This window comes from Carcharodon carcharias, assembly GCF_017639515.1.
Source record: "Carcharodon carcharias isolate sCarCar2 chromosome 29 unlocalized genomic scaffold, sCarCar2.pri SUPER_29_unloc_1, whole genome shotgun sequence".
NCBI lineage: Eukaryota > Metazoa > Chordata > Chondrichthyes > Lamniformes > Lamnidae > Carcharodon > Carcharodon carcharias.
In genome coordinates, this window is record NW_024470654.1 from 830,498 (window position 1) to 853,012 (window position 22,515).

Genomic DNA, 22,515 nt, shown 5'->3' on the forward strand with positions numbered 1-22,515 from the left:
ATAAGGGGGAGCTATGAGGTATGGGGTGTCATCGTTCAATACAATCTGGAGGAGTTTAAGGGGGAGATGTGTGATATGGGGTGCCATATTTCACTGAAATCTGGAGAAGATTAAGGGGACGATCTGTGATATAGAGTGTAATAGTACAGTGCAATCTGCAGAAGATTAAGGGTGAAATGTGTGATATGGGGTGTCATTGTTCGATGCAATCTCCAGAAGATTAAGGGTGAGATGTATGATATGGGGTGTCATAGTTCAATGCAATCTGCAGAAGATTATGGGTGAGATGTGTGATATGGAGTGCCAAAGTTCAATGCAAAATGGAGAAGATTGATGGGGGTGTGCAATATGGCGTTTTATAGTTTAATGCAATCTGGAGAAGATTAAGTTGGAGATGTATCATATGGGGTGTCATCGTTCAATGCAATCTGGGGAAGTTTAAGGGGGAGATGTATCATATGGGGTGTCATAGTTCAAAGCAATCTGCAGAAGATTAAGCTGGCGATGTGTGATATGGAGTGTCATAGCTCAAAGGAATCTGCCGAAGATTAAGCGGGAGATTTGTGATACGGAGTGTCATAGTTCAATGCAATCTGGAGAAGATTGAGGGTGAGATGTGTGATATGGAGTTTCATACTTCAATGCAATCGGAAAATGAATAAGGGGGATATGTGTTATATGGGGTGTCATAGTTCAATGCAATCTGGAGAAGATTATGGGTGAGATTGTTGATATGGAGTGCCATTGTTCAATACAATCTGGTGAGGATTAATGGGGGGATGTGCGATATGGATTATCATAGTTCAATGCAATCAGCAGAAGATTAAGGGGGAGATGTGTCATATGGGGTGTCATAGTTCAATGCAATCTGGAGAAGATTAAGGGGGAGATGTGTGATATTAGGGGTGTCATAGATCAACGCAATGTGGAGAAGATTAAGGGGGAGACGTATGATATGTTGTCTCATTGTTCATTGCAATCTGAAGTAGATTAAGGAATAGATGTGTGATACAGGGTGTCATAGTTCAATGCAATATGAAGATTAAGGGGCAGATGTGTGATGTGGAGTGTCATAGTGCAATGCAATCTGGTCAAGAATAAGGGGGAGCTCTGAGATATGGGGTGTCATCGTTCAATACAATCTGGAGGAGTTGAAGAGGGAGATGTGTGATACGGGGTGCCATATTTCAATGAAATCTGGAGAAGATTAAGGGGACGATCTGTGATATAGAGTTTAATAGTTCATTGCAATCTGCAGAAGATTAAGGTTGAGATGTGTTATATGGGGTGTCATAGTTCGATGCAATCTGCAGAAGATTAAGGGTGAGATGTGTGATATGGTGTGTCATAGTTCAATGTAATCTGCACAAAGATTATGGGGGAGATGTGTGATATGGAGTGCCATAGTTCAATGCAAAATGGAGAAGATTGATGGGGTGATGTGCACTATGGGGATTTATAGTTTAATGCAATCTGGAGAAGATTAACGGGGAGATCTATCATATGGGGTGTATTCATTCAATGCAATCTGGGGAAGATTAAGGGGGAGATGTATCATATGGGGTGTCATAGTTCAAAGCAATCTGCAGAATATTAAGCGGGCGATGTGTGATATGGAGTGTCATAGTTCAATGGAATCTGCAGAAGATTAAGCGGGAGATCTGTGATATGGAGTGTCATAGTTCACTGCAATCTGGAGAAGATTGATGGTGAGATGTGTGATATGGAGTTTCATACTTCAATGCAATCGGAAGATGAATAAGGGTGAAATGTGTTATATGGGGTGTCATAGTTCAATGCAATCTGGTGAAGATTAAGGGTGAGATGTGTGATACGGATTGTGATAATTCGATGCAATCTGGAGAAGATTATATGTGAGATGTGTGATATGGAGTGCCACAGTTCAATGCAATCTGGAGAGGATTAATGGGGGGATGTGCGATATGTGGTTTAATAGTTTAATGCAATCTGGAGAAGATTAAGGGGGAGATGTGTGATATGGGGTGTTAGTTCAATGCAATCTGGAGAAGATTAAGGGGGAGATGTGTGATATTAGGGGTGTCATTGTTCAACGCAACGCGGAGAAGATTAAGGGGGAGATGTATGATGGGTTGTCTCATTGTTCATTGCAATCTGAAGTAGATTACGGAATAGATATTTGATACGGGGCGTCATTGTTCAATGCAATTTGAGAAGATTGAGCAGGAGATGTGTGATACGGAGTGTCATAGTTCAATGCAATCTGGTCAAGAATATCGGTGAGATGTGTGATATGGAGTGCCATAGTTCAATACAATCTGGAGAGGAATAATGGGGGGATGTGCTATACGTGGTTTAATAGTTTAATTCAATCTGGAGAAGACTAAGGGGGAGATGTGTGATATGGATTGTCATAGTTCAATGAAATCAGCAGAAGATTAAGGGGGAGATGTGTCATACGGGGTGTCATAGTTCAATGCAATCTGGAGAAGATTAAGGGGGAGATGTGCGATATTAGGGGTGCTATAGTTCAACACAATGTGGAGAAGATTAAGGGGGAGATGTATGATATGTTTTCTCATTGTTCATTGCAATCTGAAGTAGATTAAGGAATAGGTGTGTGATACGGTGTGTCATAGTTCAACGCAATCTGAAGATTAAGGGGCAGATGTGTGATGTGGAGTGTCATAGTTCAATGCAATTTGGAGAAGATTGAGCAGGAGATGTGTGATACGGAGTGTCATAGTTCAATGCAATCTGGTCAAGAATAAGGGGGAGCTATGAGATATGGGGTGTCATCGTTCAAAACAATCTGGAGGAGTTTAAGGGGGAGATGTGTGATATGGGGTGCCATATTTCACTGAAATCTGGAGAAGATTAAGGGGACGATCTGTGATATAGCGTGTAATAGTACATTGCAATCTGCAGAAGGTTAGCGGTGAGATGTATGATATGGGGTGTCATTGTTCAATTCAATCTGCAGAAGATTAAGGGTGAGATGTGTGATATGGAGTGCCATAGTTAAATGTAATTTGGAGAAGATTGATGGGGGGATGTGCAATATGGCGTTTTATAGTTTAATGCAATCTGGAGAAGATTAAGGGGGAGATGTATCATATGGGGTGTCATCGTTCAATGCAATCTGGAGAAGATTAAGGGGGAGATGTATCATATGCGGTGTCATAGATCAAAGCAATCGGCAGAAGATTAAGCGGGCGATGTGTGATATGGAGTGTCATAGTTCAATGGAATCTGCAGAGGATTAAGCGGGTGATGTGTGATATGGAGTGTCATAGTTCAATGCAATCTGGAGAAGATTGAGGGTGAGATGTGTGATATGGAGTTTCATACTTCAATGCAATCGGAAGTTGAATAAGGGGGAGATGTGTTATATGGGGTGTTATAGTTCAATGCATTCTGGCCAAGATTAAGGGTGAGATGTGTGATACGGATTGTCATAATTCGATGCAATCTGGAGAAGATTATGGGTAAGATGTGTGATATGGAGTGCCATAGTTCAATACAATCTGGAGAGGAATAATGGGGGGATGTGCTATATGTGGTTTAATAGTTTAATTCAATCTGGAGAAGACTAAGGGGGAGATGTGTGATATGGATTGTCATAGTTCAATGCAATCAGCAGAAGATTAAGGGGGAGATGTGTCATACGGGGTGTCATAGTTCAATGCAATCTGGAGAAGATTAAGGGGGAGATGTGTGATATTAGGGGTGCTATAGTTCAACACAATGTGGAGAAGATTAAGGGGGAGATGCATGATATGTTGTCTCATTGTTCATTGCAATCTGAAGTAGATTAAGGAAAAGATGTGTGATACGGTGTGTCATAGTTCAACGCAATCGGAAGATTAAGGGGCAGATGTGTGATGTGGAGTGTCATAGTTCAATGCAATTTGGAGAAGATTGAGCAGGAGATGTGTGATACGGAGTGTCATAGTTCAATGCAATCTGGTCAAGAATAAGGGGAGCTATGAGATATGGGGTGTCATCGTTCAAAACAATCTGGAGGAGTTTAAGGGGGAGATGTGTGATATGGGGTGCCATATTTCACTGAAATCTGGAGAAGATTAAGGGGACGATCTGTGATATAGAGTGTAATATTACATTGCAATCTGCAGAAGGTTAACGGTGAGATGTGTGATATGGGGTGTCATTGTTCAATTCAATCTGCAGAAGATTAAGGGTGAGATGTGTGTTATGGGGTGTCATAGTTCGATGCAATCTGCGGAAGAGTAAGGGTGAGATGTTTGATATGGAGTTCCTTAGTTCAATGCAAAATGGAGAAGATCGATGGGGGGGATGTGCTATATGGCGTTATATAGTTTAATGCAATCTGGAGAAGATTAAGGGGGAGATGTATCATATGCGGTTTCATCGTTCAATGCAATCTGGAGAAGATTAAGGGGGAGATGTATCATATGGGGTGTCATAGTTCAAAGCAATCTGCAGAAGATTAAGCGGGCGATGTGTGATATGGAGTGTCATAGTTCAATGGAATCTGGAGAAGATTGAGGGTGAGATGTGTGATATGGAGTTTCATACTTCAATGCAATTGGAAGATGAATAAGGGGGAGATGTGTTATATGGGTTGTCATAGTTCAATGCAATCTGTCAAATTTTAAGGGTGAGATGTGTGATACGGATTGTGCTAATTCGATGCAATCTGGAGAAGGTTATGGGTGAGATGTGTGATATGGAGTGCCATAGTTCAATGCAATCTGGAGAGGATTAATGGGGGGATGGGCGATTTGTGGTTTAATAGTTTAAAGCAATCTGGAGAAGATTAAGGGTGATATGTATGATATGGATTATCATAGTTCAATGCAATCTGCAGAAGATTAAGGGGGAGATGTGTCATATGGGGTGTCATAGTTCAATGCAATCTGGAGAAGATTAAGGGGGTGATGTGTGATATTAGGGGCGTCATAGTTCAACGCAACACGGAGAAGATTAAGGGGGAGTTGTATGATGTGTTGTCTCATTGTTCATTGCAATCTGAAGTAGATTACGGAATAGATGTATGATACGGGGTGTCATAGTTCAAGGCAATTTGGAGAAGATTGAGCAGGAGATGTGTGATACAGAGTGTCATAGTTCAATGCAATCTGGTCAAGAATAAGGGGGAGCTGTGAGATATGGGGTGTCATCGTTCAATACATTCTGGAGGAGTTTAAGGGGGAAATGTGTGATATGGGGTGCCATATTTCACTGAAATGTGGAGAAGATTAAGGGGACGATCTTTGATATAGAGTGTCATAGTTCAAAGCAATCTGGAGAAGATTAAGGGGGAGATGCGTCATACTAGGGGTGTCATAGTTCAACGCAATGTGGAGAATATTAAGGGGGAGATGTATGATGTGTTGCCTCATTGTTCATTGCAATCTGAAGTAGATTTACGAATAGATGTGTGATACAGGGTGTTACAGTTCAATGCAATCTGAAGATTAAAGGGCAGATGTGTGATGTGGAGTGTCATAGTTCAATGCAATTTGGAGGAGATTGAGCAGGAGATGTGTGATACGGAGTGTCATCGTTCAATGCAATCTGGTCAAGAATAAGGGGGAGCTGTGAGATATGGGGTGTCATCGTTCAATACAAACTGGAGGAGTTTAAGGGGTAGATGTGTGATATGGGGTGCCATATTTCACTGAAATCTGGAGAAGATTAAGGGGACGATCTGTGATATAGAGTGTAATAGTTCATCGCATTCTGAAGAAGGTTAAGGATGAGATGTGTGATATGGGGTGTCATTGTCCAATTCAATCTGCAGAAGATTAAAGGTGAGATGTGTGATATGGGGTGTCATAGTTCGATGGAATCTGCAGAAGATTAAGGGTGACATGTGAGATAAGGGGTGTCATCGTTCAATACAATCTGGAGGGGTTTAATGGGGAGATGTTTGATATGGGGTGCCATATTTCACTGAAATCTGGAGAAGATGTAGGGGACGATCTGTGATATAGAGTGTAATAGTCCATTGCAATCTGCAGAGGATTAAGGGTGAAATGTGTGATATGGGGTGTCATAGTTCAATCCAATCTGCAGAAGATTATGGGAGAGATGAGTGATATGGAGTGCCATAGTTCAATGCAAAATGGAGAAGATTGATGGGGGGATGTGCAATATGGCGTTTTATAGTTTAATGCAATCTGGAGAAGATTAAGGGGGAGATGTATCATATGGGGTGTCATCGTTCAATGCAATCTGGAGAAGATTAAGGGGGAGATGTATCATATGGGGTGTCACAGTTCAAAGCAAACTGCAGAAGATTAAGCGGGCGATGTGTGATATGGAGTGTCATAGCTCAATGCAATCTGGCAAAGATTGAGGGTGAGATGTGTGATATGGAGTTTCATACTTCAATGCAATCGGAAGATGAATAAGGGGGAGATGTGTTATATGGGGTGTCATAGTTCAATGCAATCTGGCGAAGATTAAGGGTGAGATGTGTGATACGGATTATCATAAGTCGATGCAATCTGGAGCAGATTATGGGTGAGATGTGTGATATGGAGTGTCATAGTTCAATGGAATCTGCAGAAGATTAAGCGGGAGATGTGTGATATGGAGTGTCATAGTTCAATGCAATCTGGAGAAGATTGAGAGGACGAACTGTGATATAGAGTGTAACAGTTCATTGCAATCTGCAGAATGTTAAGGGTGAGATGTGTGATATGGGGTGTCATGGTTCGATGCAATCTGCGGAAGATTAAGGGTGAGATGTGTGATATGGGGTGTCATCGTTCAATGCAATCGGCAGAAGATTATGGGGGAGATGAGTGATATGGAGTGCCATTGTTCAATGCAAAATGGAGAAGATTGATGGGGCGATGTGCAATATGACGTTTTATAGTTTAATGCAATCTGGAGAAGATTAACGGGGAGATGTATCATATGGGGTGTCATCGTTCAAAGCAATCTGTAGAAGATTAAGCGGGCGATGTGCGATATGGAGTGTCATAGTTCAATGGATTCTGCAGAGGATTAGCGGGTGATGTGTGATATGGAGTGTCATAGTTCAATGCAATCTGGAGAAGATTGAGGGTGAGATGTGTGATATGGAGTTTCATACTTCAATGCAATCGGAAGATGAATAAGGGGGAGATGTGTTATATAGGTTCTCATAGTTCAATGCAATCTGGCGAAGATTAAGGGTGTAATGTGTGATACGGATTGTCATAATTCGATGCAATCTGGAGCAGATTATGGGTGAGATGTGTGATATGGAGTGCCATAGTTCAATACAATCTGGAGAGGAATAATGGGGGGATGTGCGATATGTGGTTTAATAGTTTAATGCAATCTGGAGAAGATTAATGGGGAGATGTGTGATATTAGGGGTGTCATAGTTCAATGCAATGTGGAGAAGATTAAGGGGGAGATTTATGATATGTTGTCTCATTGTTCATTGCAATCTGAAGTAGATTACGGAATAGATGTGTGATACGGGGTGTCATAGTTCAGTGCAATCTGAAGATTAAGGGGGAGATGTGTCATATGGGGTGTCGTAGTTCAATGCAAAATGGAGAAGATTGATGGGGGTTGTGCAATATGGCGTTTTATAGTTTAATGCAATCTGGAGAAGATTAAGGTGAGATGTATCATATGGGGTGTCATCGTTCAATGCCATCTGGAGAAGATTAAGGGGGAGATGTATCATATAGGGTGTCATAGTTCAAAGCAATCTGCAGACGATTAAGTTGGCGATGTCTGATATGGAGTGTCATAGTTCAATGCAATCTGGAGAAGATTGAGGTTGCGATGTGTGATATGGAGTTTCATACTTCTTTGCAATCGGACGATGAATAAGGGGGAGATGTGTTATATGGGGTGTCTTAGTTCAATGCAATCTGGCAAAGATTAAGGGTGAGATGTGTGATACGGATTGTCATAATTCGTTGCAATCTGGAGCAGATTATGGGTGAGATGTGTGATATGGAGTGTCATAGTTCAATGGAATCTGCAGAAGTTTAAGCGGGAGATGTGTGATATGGATTGTCATAGTTCAATGCAATCTGGAGAAGATTGAGGGGACGATCTGTGATATAGAGTGTAATAGTTTATTGCAATCTGCAGAAGGTTAATGGTGAGATGTGTGATATGGGGTGTCATAGTTCAATGCAATCTGCAGAAGATTAAGGGTGAGATGTGTGATATGTGGTGTCATAGTTCAAAGCACTCTGCAGAAGATTAAGCGGGCTATGTGTGATATCGTGTCTCATAGTTCAATGCAATCTGGAGAAGATTGAGGTTGAGATGTTTCATATGGAGTTTCATACTTCAATGCAATCGGAAGATGAATAAGGGGGAGATGTGTTATATGGGGTGTCATAGTTCAATGCAATCTGGCGAAGATTAAGGGTGAGATATGTGACACGGGTTGTCATAATTCGATGCAATCTGGAGCAGATGATGGGTGAGATGAGTGATATGGAGTGCCATAGTTCAATACAATCTGGAGAGGTTTAATGGGGGGATGTGCGATATGTGGTTTAATAGTTTAATGCAATCTGGTGAAGATTAAGGGGGAGATGTGTCATGTGGGGTGTCATTGTTCAATGCAATCTGTAGAAGATTAAGGGGGAGATGTGTGATATTAGGGGTGTGATAGTTCAACGCAATGTGGAGAAGATTAAGGGTGAGATGTATGATATGTTGTCTCATTGTTCATTGCAATCTGAAGTAGATTAAGGTATAGATGTGTGATACGGGGTGTCATAGTTCAATGCAATCTGAAGATTAAGGGGCAGAAGTGTGATGTGGAGTGTCATAGTTCAATGCAATTTGGAGGAGATTAAGGGGGAGATGTGTGATATTAGGGGTGTCATAGTTCAACGCAACGCGGAGAAGATTAAGGGGGAGATGTATGATGTGTTGTCTCATTGTTCATTGCAATCTGAAGTAGATTACGGAATAGATGTGTGATACGGGGTGTCATAGTTCAATGCAATTTGGAGAAGATTGAGCAGGAGATGTGTGATACGGAGTGTCATAGTTCAATGCAATCTCGTCAAGAATAAGGGGGAGCTGTGAGATATGGGGTGTCATCGTTCAATACAATCTGGAGGAGTTTAAGGGGGAGCTGTGTGATATGGGGTGCCATATTTCACTGAAATCTGGAGAAGATTAAGGGGATGATCTGTGATATAGAGTGTAATAGTACATTGCAATCTGCAGAAGGTTAACGGTGAGATGTGTGATATGGGGTGTCATTGTTCAATTCAATCTGCAGAAGATTAAGGGTGAGATGTGTGTTATGTGGTGTCATAGTTCGATGCAATCTGCAGAAGTGTAAGGGTGAGATGTGTGATATGGAGTGCCTTAGTTCAATGAAAAATGGAGAAGAGTGATGGGTGGATGTGCAATATGGCGTTTTATTGTTTAATGCAATCTGGAGAAGATTAAGGGGTAGATGTATCATATGGGGTGTCATCGTTCAATGCAATCTGGAGAAGATTAAGGGGGTGATGTTTCATATGGGGTGTCACATTACAAAGCAATCTGCAGAAGATTAAGCAAGCGATGTGTGATATGGAGTGTCATAGTTCAATGGAATCTGCAGAAGATTAAGCGGAAGATTTGTGATATGGAGTGTCATAGTTCAATGCAATCTGGAGTAGCTTGAGGGTGAGATGTGTGATATGGACTTTCATACTTCAAAGCAATCGGAAGATGAATAAGGAGGAGATGTGTTATATGGGGTGTCATAATTCAATGCCATCTTGAATATTAAGGGTGAGATGTTTGATGCGAATTATCATAATTTGATGCAATCTGGAGAGGATTATGGGTGAGATGTGTGATATGGAGTGCCATAGTTCAATGTAAAATGGAGAAGATTGATGGGGGGATGTGCAATAGGCGTTTTAGAGTTTAATGCAATCTGGAGAAGATTAAGGGGGAGATGTATCATATGGGGTGTCATAGTTCAAAGCAATCTGCTGAGATTAAGCAGGCGATATGTGATATGGAGTGTCATAGTTCAATGCAATCCGGAGAAGATTGAGGGTGAGATGTGTGATATGGAGTTTCATACTTCAATGCAATCGGAAGTTGAATAAGGGGGAGATGTATGATACGTTGTCTCATTGTTCATTGCAATCTGAAGTAGATTAAGGAATAGATGTGTGATACGGGGTGTCATAGTTCAATGCAATCTGGTCAAGAATAAGGGGGAGCTATGAGATATGGGGTGTCATCGTTCAATACAATCTGGAGGAGTTTAAGAGGGAGATGTGTGATATGGGGTGCCATATTTCACTGAAATCTGGAGAAGATTAAGGGGACGATCTGTGATATAGAGTGTAATAGTTCATTGCAAACTGCAGAAGGTTAAGTGTGAGATGTGTGATATGTGGTGTCATTGTTCAATGCAATCTGCAGAAGATTAAGGGTGAGGTATGTGATATGTGGTGTCATAGTTCGATGCAATCTCCAGAAGATTAAGGGTGAGATGTATGATATGGGGTGTCATAGTTCAATGCAATCTGCAGAAGATTATGGGTGAGATGTGTGATATGGAGTGCCAAAGTTCAATGCAAAATGGAGAAGATTGATGGGGGTGGTGCAATATGGCGATTTTATAGTTTAATGCAATCTGGAGAAGATTAAGTTGGAGATGTATCATATGGGGTGTCATCGTTCAATGCAATCTGGGGAAGTTTAAGGGGGAGATGTATCATATGGGGTGTCATAGTTCAAAGCAATCTGCAGAAGATTAAGCTGGCGATGTGTGATATGGAGTGTCATAGCTCAAAGGAATCTGCCGAAGATTAAGCGGGAGATGTGTGATACGGAGTGTCATAGTTCAATGCAATCTGGAGAAGATTGAGGGTGAGATGTGTGATATGGAGTTTCATACTTCAATGCAATCGGAAAATGAATAAGGGGGATACATGTTATATGGGGTGTCATAGTTCAATGCAATCTGGAGAAGATTATGGGTGAGATTGTTGATATGGAGTGCCATTGTTCAATACAATCTGGTGAGGATTAATGGGGAATGTGCGATATGGATTATCATAGTTCAATGCAATCAGCAGAAGATTAAGGGGGAGATGTGTCATATGGGGTGTCATAGTTCAATGCAATCTGGAGAAGATTAAGGGGGAGATGTGTGATATTAGGGGTGTCATAGATCAACGCAATGTGGAGAAGATTAAGGGGGAGTCGTATGATATGTTGTCTCATTGATCATTGCAATCTGAAGTAGATTAAGGAATAGATGTGTGATACAGGGTGTCATAGTTCAATGCAATATGAAGATTAAGGGGCAGATGTGTGATGTGGAGTGTCATAGTGCAATGCAATCTGGTCAAGAATAAGGGGGAGCTCTGAGATATGGGGTGTCATCGTTCAATACAATCTGGAGGAGTTGAAGAGGGAGATGTGTGATACGGGGTGCCATATTTCAATGAAATCTGGAGAAGATTAAGGGGACGATCTGTGATATAGAGTTTAATAGTTCATTGCAATCTGCAGAAGATTAAGGTTGAGATGTGTTATATGGGGTGTCATAGTTCGATGCAATCTGCAGAAGATTAAGGGTGAGATGTGTGATATGGTGTGTCATAGTTCAATGTAATCTGCACAAAGATTATGGGGGAGATGTGTGATATGGAGTGCCATAGTTCAATGCAAAATGGAGAAGATTGATGGGGTGATGTGCACTATGGGGATTTATAGTTTAATGCAATCTGGAGAAGATTAACGGGGAGATCTATCATATGGGGTGTATTCGTTCAATGCAATCTGGGGAAGATTAAGGGGGAGATGTATCATATGGGGTGTCATAGTTCAAAGCAATCTGCAGAATATTAAGCGGGCGATGTGTGATATGGAGTGTCATAGTTCAATGGAATCTGCAGAAGATTAAGCGGGAGATCTGTGATATGGAGTGTCATAGTTCACTGCAATCTGGAGAAGATTGATGGTGAGATGTGTGATATGGAGTTTCATACTTCAGTGCAATCGGAAGATGAATAAGGGTGAAATGTGTTATATGGGGTGTCATAGTTCAATGCAATCTGGTGAAGATTAAGGGTGAGATGTGTGATACGGATTGTGATAATTCGATGCAATCTGGAGAAGATTATATGTGAGATGTGTGATATGGAGTGCCATAGTTCAATGCAATCTTGAGAGGATTAATGGGGGGATGTGCGATATGTGGTTTAATAGTTTAATGCAATCTGGCGAAGATTAAGGGGGAGATGTGTGATATGGGGTGTTAGTTCAATGCAATCTGGAGAAGATTAAGGGGGAGATGTGTGATATTAGGGGTGTCATTGTTCAACGCAACGCGGAGAAGATTAAGGGGGAGATGTATGATGGGTTGTCTCATTGTTCATTGCAATCTGAAGTAGATTACGGAATAGATATTTGATACGGGGCGTCATTGCTCAATGCAATTTGAGAAGATTGAGCAGGAGATGTGTGATACGGAGTGTCATAGTTCAATGCAATCTGGTCAAGAATTAGGGGGAGCTGTGAGATATGGGGTGTCATCGTTCAGAACAATCTGGAGGAGTTTAAGGGGGAGATGTGTGATATGGGGTGCCATATATCACTGAAATCTGGAGAAGATTAAGGGGATGATCTGTGATATAGAGTGTAATATTACATTGCAATCTGCAGAAGGTTAACGGTGAGATGTGTGATATGGGGTGTCATTGTTCAATTCAATCTGCAGAAGATTAAGGGTGAGATGTGTGTTATGGGGTGTCATAGTTCGATGCAATCTGCAGAAGAGTAAGGGTGAGATGTTTGATATGGAGTTCCTTAGTTCAATGCAAAATGGAGAAGATCGATGGGGGGGATGTGCAATATGGCGTTATATAGTTTAATGCAATCTGGAGAAGATTAAGGGGGAGATGTATCATATGCGGTTTCATCGTTCAATGCAATCTGGAGAAGATTAAGGGGGAGATGTATCATATGGGGTGTCATAGTTCAAAGCAATCTGCAGAAGATTAAGCGGGCGATGTGTGATATGGAGTGTCATAGTTCAATGGAATCTGGAGAAGATTGAGGGTGAGATGTGTGATATGGAGTTTCATACTTCAATGCAATTGGAAGATGAATAAGGGGGAGATGTGTTATATGCGTTGTCATAGTTCAATGCAATCTGTCGAATTTTAAGGGTGAGATGTGTGATACGGATTGTGCTAATTCGATGCAATCTGGAGAAGGTTATGGGTGAGATGTGTGATATGGAGTGCCATAGTTCAATGCAATCTGGAGAGGATTAATGGGGGGATGGGCTATTTGTGGTTTAATAGTTTAAAGCAATCTGGAGAAGATTAAGGGTGATATGTGTGATATGGATTATCATAGTTCAATGCAATCTGCAGAAGATTAAGGGGGAGATGTGTCATATGGGGTGTCATAGTTCAATGCAATCTGGAGAAGATTAAGGGGGTGATGTGTGATATTAGGGGCGTCATAGTTCAACGCAACACGGAGAAGATTAAGGGGGAGTTGTATGATGTGTTGTCTCATTGTTCATTGCAATCTGAAGTAGATTACGGAATAGATGTATGATACGGGGTGTCATAGTTCAATGCAATTTGGAGAAGATTGAGCAGGAGATGTGTGATACAGAGTGTCATAGTTCAATGCAATCTGGTCAAGAATAAGGGGGAGCTGTGAGATATGGGGTGTCATCGTTCAATACATTCTGGAGGAGTTTAAGGGGGAAATGTGTGATATGGGGTGCCATATTTCACTGAAATGTGGAGAAGATTAAGGGGACGATCTTTGATATAGAGTGTCATAGTTCAAAGCAATCTGGAGAAGATTAAGGGGGAGATGTGTCATACTAGGGGTGTCATAGATCAACGCAATGTGGAGAATATTAAGGGGGAGATGTATGATGTGTTGCCTCATTGTTCATTGCAATCTGAAGTAGATTTACGAATAGATGTGTGATACAGGGTGTTACAGTTCAATGCAATCTGAAGATTAAAGGGCAGATGTGTTGTGTGGAGTGTCATAGTTCAATGCAATTTGGAGGAGATTGAGCAGGAGGTGTGTGATACGGAGTGTCATAGTTCAATGCAATCTGGTCAAGAATAAGGGGGAGCTGTGAAATATGGGGTGTCATCGTTCAATACAAACTGGAGGAGTTTAAGGGGTAGATGTGTGATATGGGGTGCCATATTTCACTGAAATCTGGAGAAGATTAAGGGGACGATCTGTGATATAGAGTTTAATAGTTCATCACAATCTGAAGAAGGTTAAGGATGAGATGTGTGATATGGGGTGTCATTGTCCAATTCAATCTGCAGAAGATTAAAGGTGAGATGTGTGATATGGGGTGTCATAGTTCGATGGAATCTGCAGAAGATTAAGGGTGACATGTGAGATAAGGGGTGTCATCGTTCAATACAATCTGGAGGGGTTTAATGGGGAGATGTTTGATATGGGGTGCCATATTTCACTGAAATCTGGAGAAGATGTAGGGGACGATCTGTGATATAGAGTGTAATAGTCCATTGCAATCTGCAGAGGATTAAGGGTGAAATGTGTGATATGGGGTGTCATAGTTCAATCCAATCTGCAGAAGATTATGGGAGAGATGTGTGATATGGAGTGCCATAGTTCAATGCAAAATGGAGAAGATTGATGGGGGGATGTGCAATATGGCGTTTTATAGTTTAATGCAATCTGGAGAAGATTAAGGGGGAGATGTATCATATGGGGTGTCATCGTTCAATGCAATCTGGAGAAGATTAAGGGGGAGATGTATCATATGGGGTGTCACAGTTCAAAGCAAACTGCAGAAGATTAAGCGGGCGATGTGTGATATGGAGTGTCATAGCTCAATGCAATCTGGCAATGATTGAGGGTGAGATGTGTGATATGGAGTTTCATACTTCAATGCAATCGGAAGATGAATAAGGGGGAGATGTGTTATATGGGGTGTCATAGTTCAATGCAATCTGGCGAAGATTAAGGGTGAGATGTGTGATACGGATTGTCATAATTCGATGCAATCTGGAGCAGATTATTGGTGAGATGTGTGATATGGAGTGCCATAGTTCCATACAATCTGGAGAGGATTAATGGGGGGATGTGCGTTATGTGGTTTAATAGTTTAATGCAATCTGGAGAAGATTAAGGGGGAGATGTGTGATATGGATTATCATAGTTCAATGCAGTCTGGAGAAGATTAAGGGGGAGATGTGTCATGTGGGTTGTCAAAGTTCAATGCAATCTGGAGAAGATTAAGGGGGAGATGTGTGATATTAGGTGTGTAATAGTTCAACACAATGTGGAGAAGATTAAGGGGGAGTTGTATGATATGTTATCTCATTGTTCAATGCAATCTGAATTAGATTAAGGAATAGATGTGTGATACGGGGTGTCATAGTTCAATGTAATCTGAAGATTAAGGGGCAGATGTGTGATGTGGAGTGTCATAGTTCAATGCAATTTGGAGAAGATTGAGCAGGAGATGTGTGATACGGAGTGTCACAGTTCAATGCAATCTGGTCAAGAATAAGGGGGAGCTGTGAGATATGGGGTGTCATCGTTCAATACAATCTGGAGGAGTTTAAGGGGGAGATGTGTGATATGGGGTGCCATATTTCACTGAAATCTGGAGAAGATAAAGGGGACGATCTGTGATATAGAGTGTAATAGTTCTTTGCAATCTGCAGAAGGTTAAGGGTGAGATGTGCGATATGGGGTGTCATTGTTCAATGCAATCTGCAGAAGATTAAGGGTGAGATGTGTGATATGGGGTGTCATAGTTCAAAGCAATGTGCAGAAGATTAAGCGTGAGATGTGTGATATGGAGTGTCATAGTTGAATGCAATCTGGAGAAGATTGAGGGTGAGATGTGTGATATGGAGTTTCATACTTCAGTGCAATCGGAAGATGAATAAGGGGGAGATGTGTTATATGGGGTGTCATAGTTCAATGCAATCTGGCGAAGCTTAAGGGTGAGATGTGTGATACGGATTGTCATAATTCCATGCAATCTGGAGCAGATTATTGGTGAGATGTGTGATATGGAGTGCCATTGTTCCATACAATCTGGAGAGGATTAATGGGGGGATGTGCGATATGTGGTTTAATAGTTTAATGCAATCAGGAGAAGATTAAGGGGGAGATGTGTCATATGGATTATCATAGTTCAATGCAATCTGGAGAAGATTAAGGGGGAGATGTGTCATATGGGGTGTCATCGTTCAATGCAATCTGCAGAAGATTATGGGGGAGATGAGTGATATGGAGTGCCATTGTTCAATGCAAAATGGAGAAGATTGATGGGGGGATGTGCAATATGGCGTTTTATAGTTTAATGCAATCTGGAGAAGATTAAGGGGGAGATGTGTGATATTAGGGGTGTCATAGTTCAACGCAATGTGGAGAATATTACGGGGGAGATGTATGATATGTTGTCTCATTGTTCATTGCAATCTGAAGTAGGTTATGGAATAGATGTGTGATACGGGGTGTCATAGTTCAATGCTATCTGAAGATTAAGGGGCAGATGTGTGATGTGGAGTGTCATCGTTCAATGCAATTTGGAGAGGATTGAGCAGGAGATGTGTCATACGGAGTATCATAGTTCAATGCAATCTGGTCAAGAATAAGGGGGAGCGGTGATATATGGGTTGTCATCTTTCAATACAATCTGGAGGTGTTTAAGGGGGAGGTGTGTGATATGGGGTGCCATATTTCACTGAAATATGGAGAAGATTAAGGGAACGATCTGTGATATAGAGTGTAATAGTACAATGCAATCTGCAGAAGGTTAATGGTGAGATTTGTGATATTGGCTGTCATTGTTCAATGCAATCTGCAGAAGATTAAGGGTGAGATGTGTGATTTGGAGTGCCATAGTTCAATGCCAAATTGAGAAGATTGATGGTGGGATGTGCAATATGCCGTTATATAGTTTAATGCAATCTGGAGAAGATTAAGGGGGAGATGTATCATATGGGGTGTCATCGTTCAAAGCAATCTAGAGAAGATTAAGGGGGAGTTGTATCATATGGGGTGTCATAGTTCAAAGCAATCTGCAGAAGTTTAAGCGGGCGATGTGTGATATGGAGTGTCATAGTTCAATGGAATCTGGAGAAGATTGAGAGTGAGATGTGTGATATGGAGTTTCATACTTCAATGCAATATGAAGATGAATAAGGGGGAGATGTGTTATATGAGGTGTGATAGTTCAATGCAATCTGGCGAAGACTAAGGGTGAGATGTGTGATATGGATTGTGATAAATCGATGCAATCTGGAGAAGATTATGGGTGAGATGTGCGATATGGAGTGCCATAGTTCAGTGCAATCTGGAGAGGATTAATGGGGGGATGTGCGATATGTGGTTTAATAGTTTAATGCAATCTGGAGAAGATTAAGGGGGATATGTGTGATATGGATTATCATAGTTCAATGCAATCTGCAGAAGATTAAGGGGGAGATGTGTCATATGGGGTGTCATAGTTCAATGCAATCTGGAGAAGATTAAGGGGGAGATGTGTGATATTAGGGGTGTCATAGTTCAACGCAACGTGGAGAAGATTAAGGGGGAGATGTTTGATATTTTGTCTCATTGTTCATTGCAATCTGAAGTAGATTACGGAATAGATGTGTGATACGGGGTGTCATAGTTCAATGCAATCTGAAGATTAAGGGGCAGATTTGTGATGTGGAGTGTCATATTTCAATGCAATTTTGAGAGGATTGAGCAGATGTGTGATACGGAGCCTCATAGTTCAATGCAATCTGGTCAAGAATAAGGGGGAGCTGTGAGATATGGGGTGTCATCGTTCAATACAATCTGGAGGAGTTTAAGGGGGAGATGTGTGATATAAAGTGTAATAGTACATTGCAATCTGCAGAAGGTTAACGGTGAGATGTGTGATAAGGGGTGTCATTGTTCAATTCATTCTGCAGAACATTAAGGGTGAGATGTGTGTTATGGGGTGTCATAGTTCAATTCAATCTGCAGAAGAGTAATGGTGAGATGTGTGATTTGGAGTGCCATAGTTCAATGTAAAATGGAGAAGATTAATGGGGATGTGCAATATGGCTTTTTATAGTTTAATGCAATCTGGAGAAGATTAAGGGAGAGATGTTTCATAACGGGTGTCATCGTTCAATGCAATCTGGAGAAGATTAAGTGGGAGATGTATCAAATGGGGTGTCATAGTTCAAAGCAATTTGCAGAAGATTTTGTGGGCGATGTGTGATATGGAGTGTCATAGTTCAATGGAATCTGCAGAAGATTAAGAGGGAGAATTGTGATATGGAGTGTCATAGTTCAATGCAATCTGGAGAAGATTGAGGGTGAGATGTGTGATATGGAGTTTCATACTTCAATGCAATCGGATGATGAATAAGTGGGAGATGTGTTATATGGGGTGTCATAATTCAATGTAATCTGGTGAAGATTAAGGGTGAGATGTTTGATGCGGATTGTCATAATTCGATGCAATCTGGAGCAGATTATGGGTGAGATGTGTGATATGGAGTGCCATAGTTCAATACAATCTGGAGAGGATTAATGGGGGGATGAGCGATATGTGGTTCAATAGTTTAATGCAATTTGGAGAAGATTAAGGGGGAGATGTGTGATATGGATTATCATAGTTCAATGCAATCAGCAGAAGATTAAGGGGGAGATGTGTCATATGGGGTGTCATAGTTCAATGCAATCTGGAGAAGATTAAGGGGGAGATGCGTGATATTAGGGGTGTTATAATTCAACACAATGTGGAGAAGATTAAGGGAGAGATGTATGATAAGTTGTCTCATTTTTCATTGCAATCTGAAGTAGATTAAGGAATAGATGTGTGATACGGGGAGTCATAGTTCAATGCAATCTGAAGATTAAGGGGCAGATGTGTCATGTGGAGTGTCATCGTTCAATGCAATTTGGAGTAGATTGAGCAGGATCTGTGTGATACGGAGTGTCATAGTTCAATGCAAAATGGTGAAGAATAAGGGGGAGCTGTGAGATATGGGGTGTCATCGTTCAATACAATCTGGAGGAGTTTAAGGGGGAGATGTGTGATATGGGGTGCCATATTTCACTGAAATCTGGAGAAGATTAAGGGGATGATCATTGATATAGAGTGTAATAGAACATTGCAATCTGCAGAAGATTAAGGGTGAAATGTGTGATATGGGGTGTCATTGTTCAATGCAATCCGCAGAAGATTAAGGGTGAGATGTGTGATATGGGGTGTCATAGTTCGATGCAATCTGCAGAAGATTAAGGGTGAGATGTGCGATATGTGGTGTTATAGTTCAATGAAATCTGCAGAAGATTATGGTGGAGATGTGGGATATGGAGTGCCATAGTTCAATGCAAAATGGAGAAGATTGATTGGATTTGTGCAATAGGGCATTTTATAGTTTAATGCAATCTGGTGAAGATTTAGGGGGAGATGTATCATATGGGGTGTCATCGTTCAATGCAATCTTGAGATGATTAAGGGGGAGATGTATCATATGGGGTGTCATAGTTCAAAGCAATCTGCAGAAGATTAAGCGGGCGATGTGTGATATGGAGTGTCATAGTTCAATGCAATCTGGAGAAGATTGAGGGTGAGATGTGTGATATGGAGTTTCACTCTTCAATGCAATCGGAAGATGAATAAGGGGGAGATTTGTTATATGGGATGTCATAGTTCAATGCAATCTGGCGAAGAATAAGGGTGAGATGTTTGATGCGGATTGTCATAATTCGATGCAATCTGGAAAAGATTATGGGTGAGATGTGTGATATGGAGTGCCATAGTTCAATGCAATCTGGAGACGATTAATGAGGGGATGTGCGATATGTAGTTTATTAGTTTAATTCAATCGGGAGAAGATTAAGGGGGAGATGTGTCATATGGAATATCATTGTTCCATGCAATCTGCAGAAGATTAAGGGGGACATGTGTCATATGGGGTGTCATAGTTCAATGCAATCTGGAGAAGATGAAGGGGGAGATGTGTGATATTAGGGGTGTCATAGTTCAACGCAATGTGGAGAAGATTAAGGTGGGAGATTTATGAAATGTTGTCTCATTGTTCATTGCAATCTGAAGTAGAGTAAGGAATAGATCTGTGATACGGGGTGTCATAGTTCAATGCAATCTGAAGATTAAGGGGCAGATGTGTGATGGGGAGTGTCATAGTTCAATGCAATTTGGTGAAGATTGAGCAGGAGATGTGTGATACGGAGTGTCATAGTTCAATGCAATCTGCAGAAGATTATGGGGGAGATGTGTGATATGGAGTGCCATAGTTCAATCAAAATGGAGAAGATTGATGGGGGGATGTGCAATATGGCGTTTTATAGTTTAATGCAATCTGTAGAAGATTACGGGGGAGATGTATCATATGGGGTGTCATCGTTCAATGCAATCTGGAGAAGATTCAGGGGGAGATGTATCATATGGCGTGTCACAGTTCAAAGCAATCTGCAGAAGATTAAGCGGGCGATGTGTGATATGGAGTGTCATAGTTCAAAGGAATCCGCAGAAGATTAAGCCGGAGATGTGTGATATGGAGTGTCATAGTTCAATGCAATCTGGAGTAGATTGAGGGTGAGATGTGTGATATGGAGCTTCATACTTCAATGCAATCGGAAGATGAATAAGGGGAAGATGTGTTATATGTGGTGTCATAGTTCAATGCAATCTGGCGAAGATTAAGGGTGAGATGTGTGATACGGATTGTCATAATTCGATGCAATCTGGAGCAGATTATGTGTGAGATGTGTGATATGGAGTGCCAAAGTTCAATGCAATCAGGAGAGGATTAATGGGGGGATGTGCGTTATGTGGTTTAATACTTTAATGCAATCTGGAGAAGATTAAGGGGGAGATGTATCATATGGGGTGTCATCATTCAATGCAATCTGGAGAAGATTAAGGGGGAGATGTATCATATGGGGTGTCATAGTTCAAAGCAATCTGGAGAAGATTAAACGGGCGATGTGTGATATGGAGTGTCATAGTTCAATGGAATCTGCAGAGGACTCAGCGGGTGATGTGTGATATGGAGTGTCATAGTTGAATGCAATCTGGAGAAGATTGAGGATGAGATGTGTGATATGGATTTTCATACTTCAATGCAATCGGAAGATGAATAAGAGGGATATGTGTTATATGGGGTGTCATAGTTCAATGCAATCTGATGAAGATTAAGGGTGAGATGTGTGATACGGATTGTCATAATTCAATGCAATCTAGAGAAGATTATTCTTGAGATGTGTGATATGGAGTGCCATAGAGGATTAATGGGGGGATGTGCGATATGTGGTTTAATAGTTTAATGCAATCTGGAGAAGATTAAGGGGGAGATGTGTGATATGGATTATCATAGTTCAATGCAATTTGAAGATTAAGGGGCAGATGTGTGATGTGGAGTGTCATAGTTCAATGAAATTTGGAGAAGATTGAGCAGGAGATGTTTGATACGGAGTGTCATAGTTCAATGCAATCTGGTCAAGAATAAGGGGGAGCTGAGAGTTATGGGGTGTCATCGTTCAATACAATCTGGAGGAGTTTAAGGGGGAGATGTGTGATATGGGGTGCCATATTTCACTGAAATCTGGAGAAGATTAAGGGGACGATCTGTGATATATTGTGTTATCGTTCATTGCAATCTGCAGAAGGTTAAGGGTGAGATGTTTGATATGGGTTGTCATTGTTCAATGCCATCTGCAGAAGATTAAGGGAGAGATGTGTGATACGGATTGTCATAATTCAATGGAATCTGCAGACGATTAAGGGTGAGATGTGTGGTATGGGGTTTCATAGTTCGATGCAATCTGCAGAAGATTAAGGGTGAGATGTGTGATATGGGGTATCATAGTTCAATGCAATCTGCAGAAGATTATGGGGGAGATGTGTGATATGGAGTGCCATAGTTCAATGCAAAATGGAGAAGATTGATGGGGGGATGTGCAATATGGCGTTTTATAGTTTAATGCAATCTGTAGAAGATTAAGTGGGAGATGTATCATATGGGGTGTCATCGTTCAATGCAATCGGGAGATGATTAAGGGGGAGATGTATCATATGGGGTGTCATAGTTCAAAGCAATCTGCAGAAGATTAAGCAGGCAATGTGTGATATGGAGTGTCATACTTCAATGCAATCGGAAGATGAATAAGGGGGAGATGTGTTATATGGGGCGTCATAGTTCAATGCAATGTGGCGAAGATTAAGGGTGAGATCTGTCATACGGATTGTCATAATTCGATGCAATCTGGAGCAGATCATGGGTGAGATGTGTGATATGGAGTGCCATAGTTCAATGCAATCTGGAGAGGATTAATGGGGGGATGTGCAATATGTGGTTTAATAGTTTAATGCAATCTGGAGAAGATTAACGGGGAGATGTGTGATATGGATTATCATAGTTCAAAGCAATCTGCAGAAGATTAAGGGGGAGATGTGTCATATGGGGTGTCATAGTTCAATACAATCTGGAGAAGATTAAGGGGGAGATGTGTAATATAGGGGTGTCATAGTTCAACGCAATGTGGAAGGATTAAGGG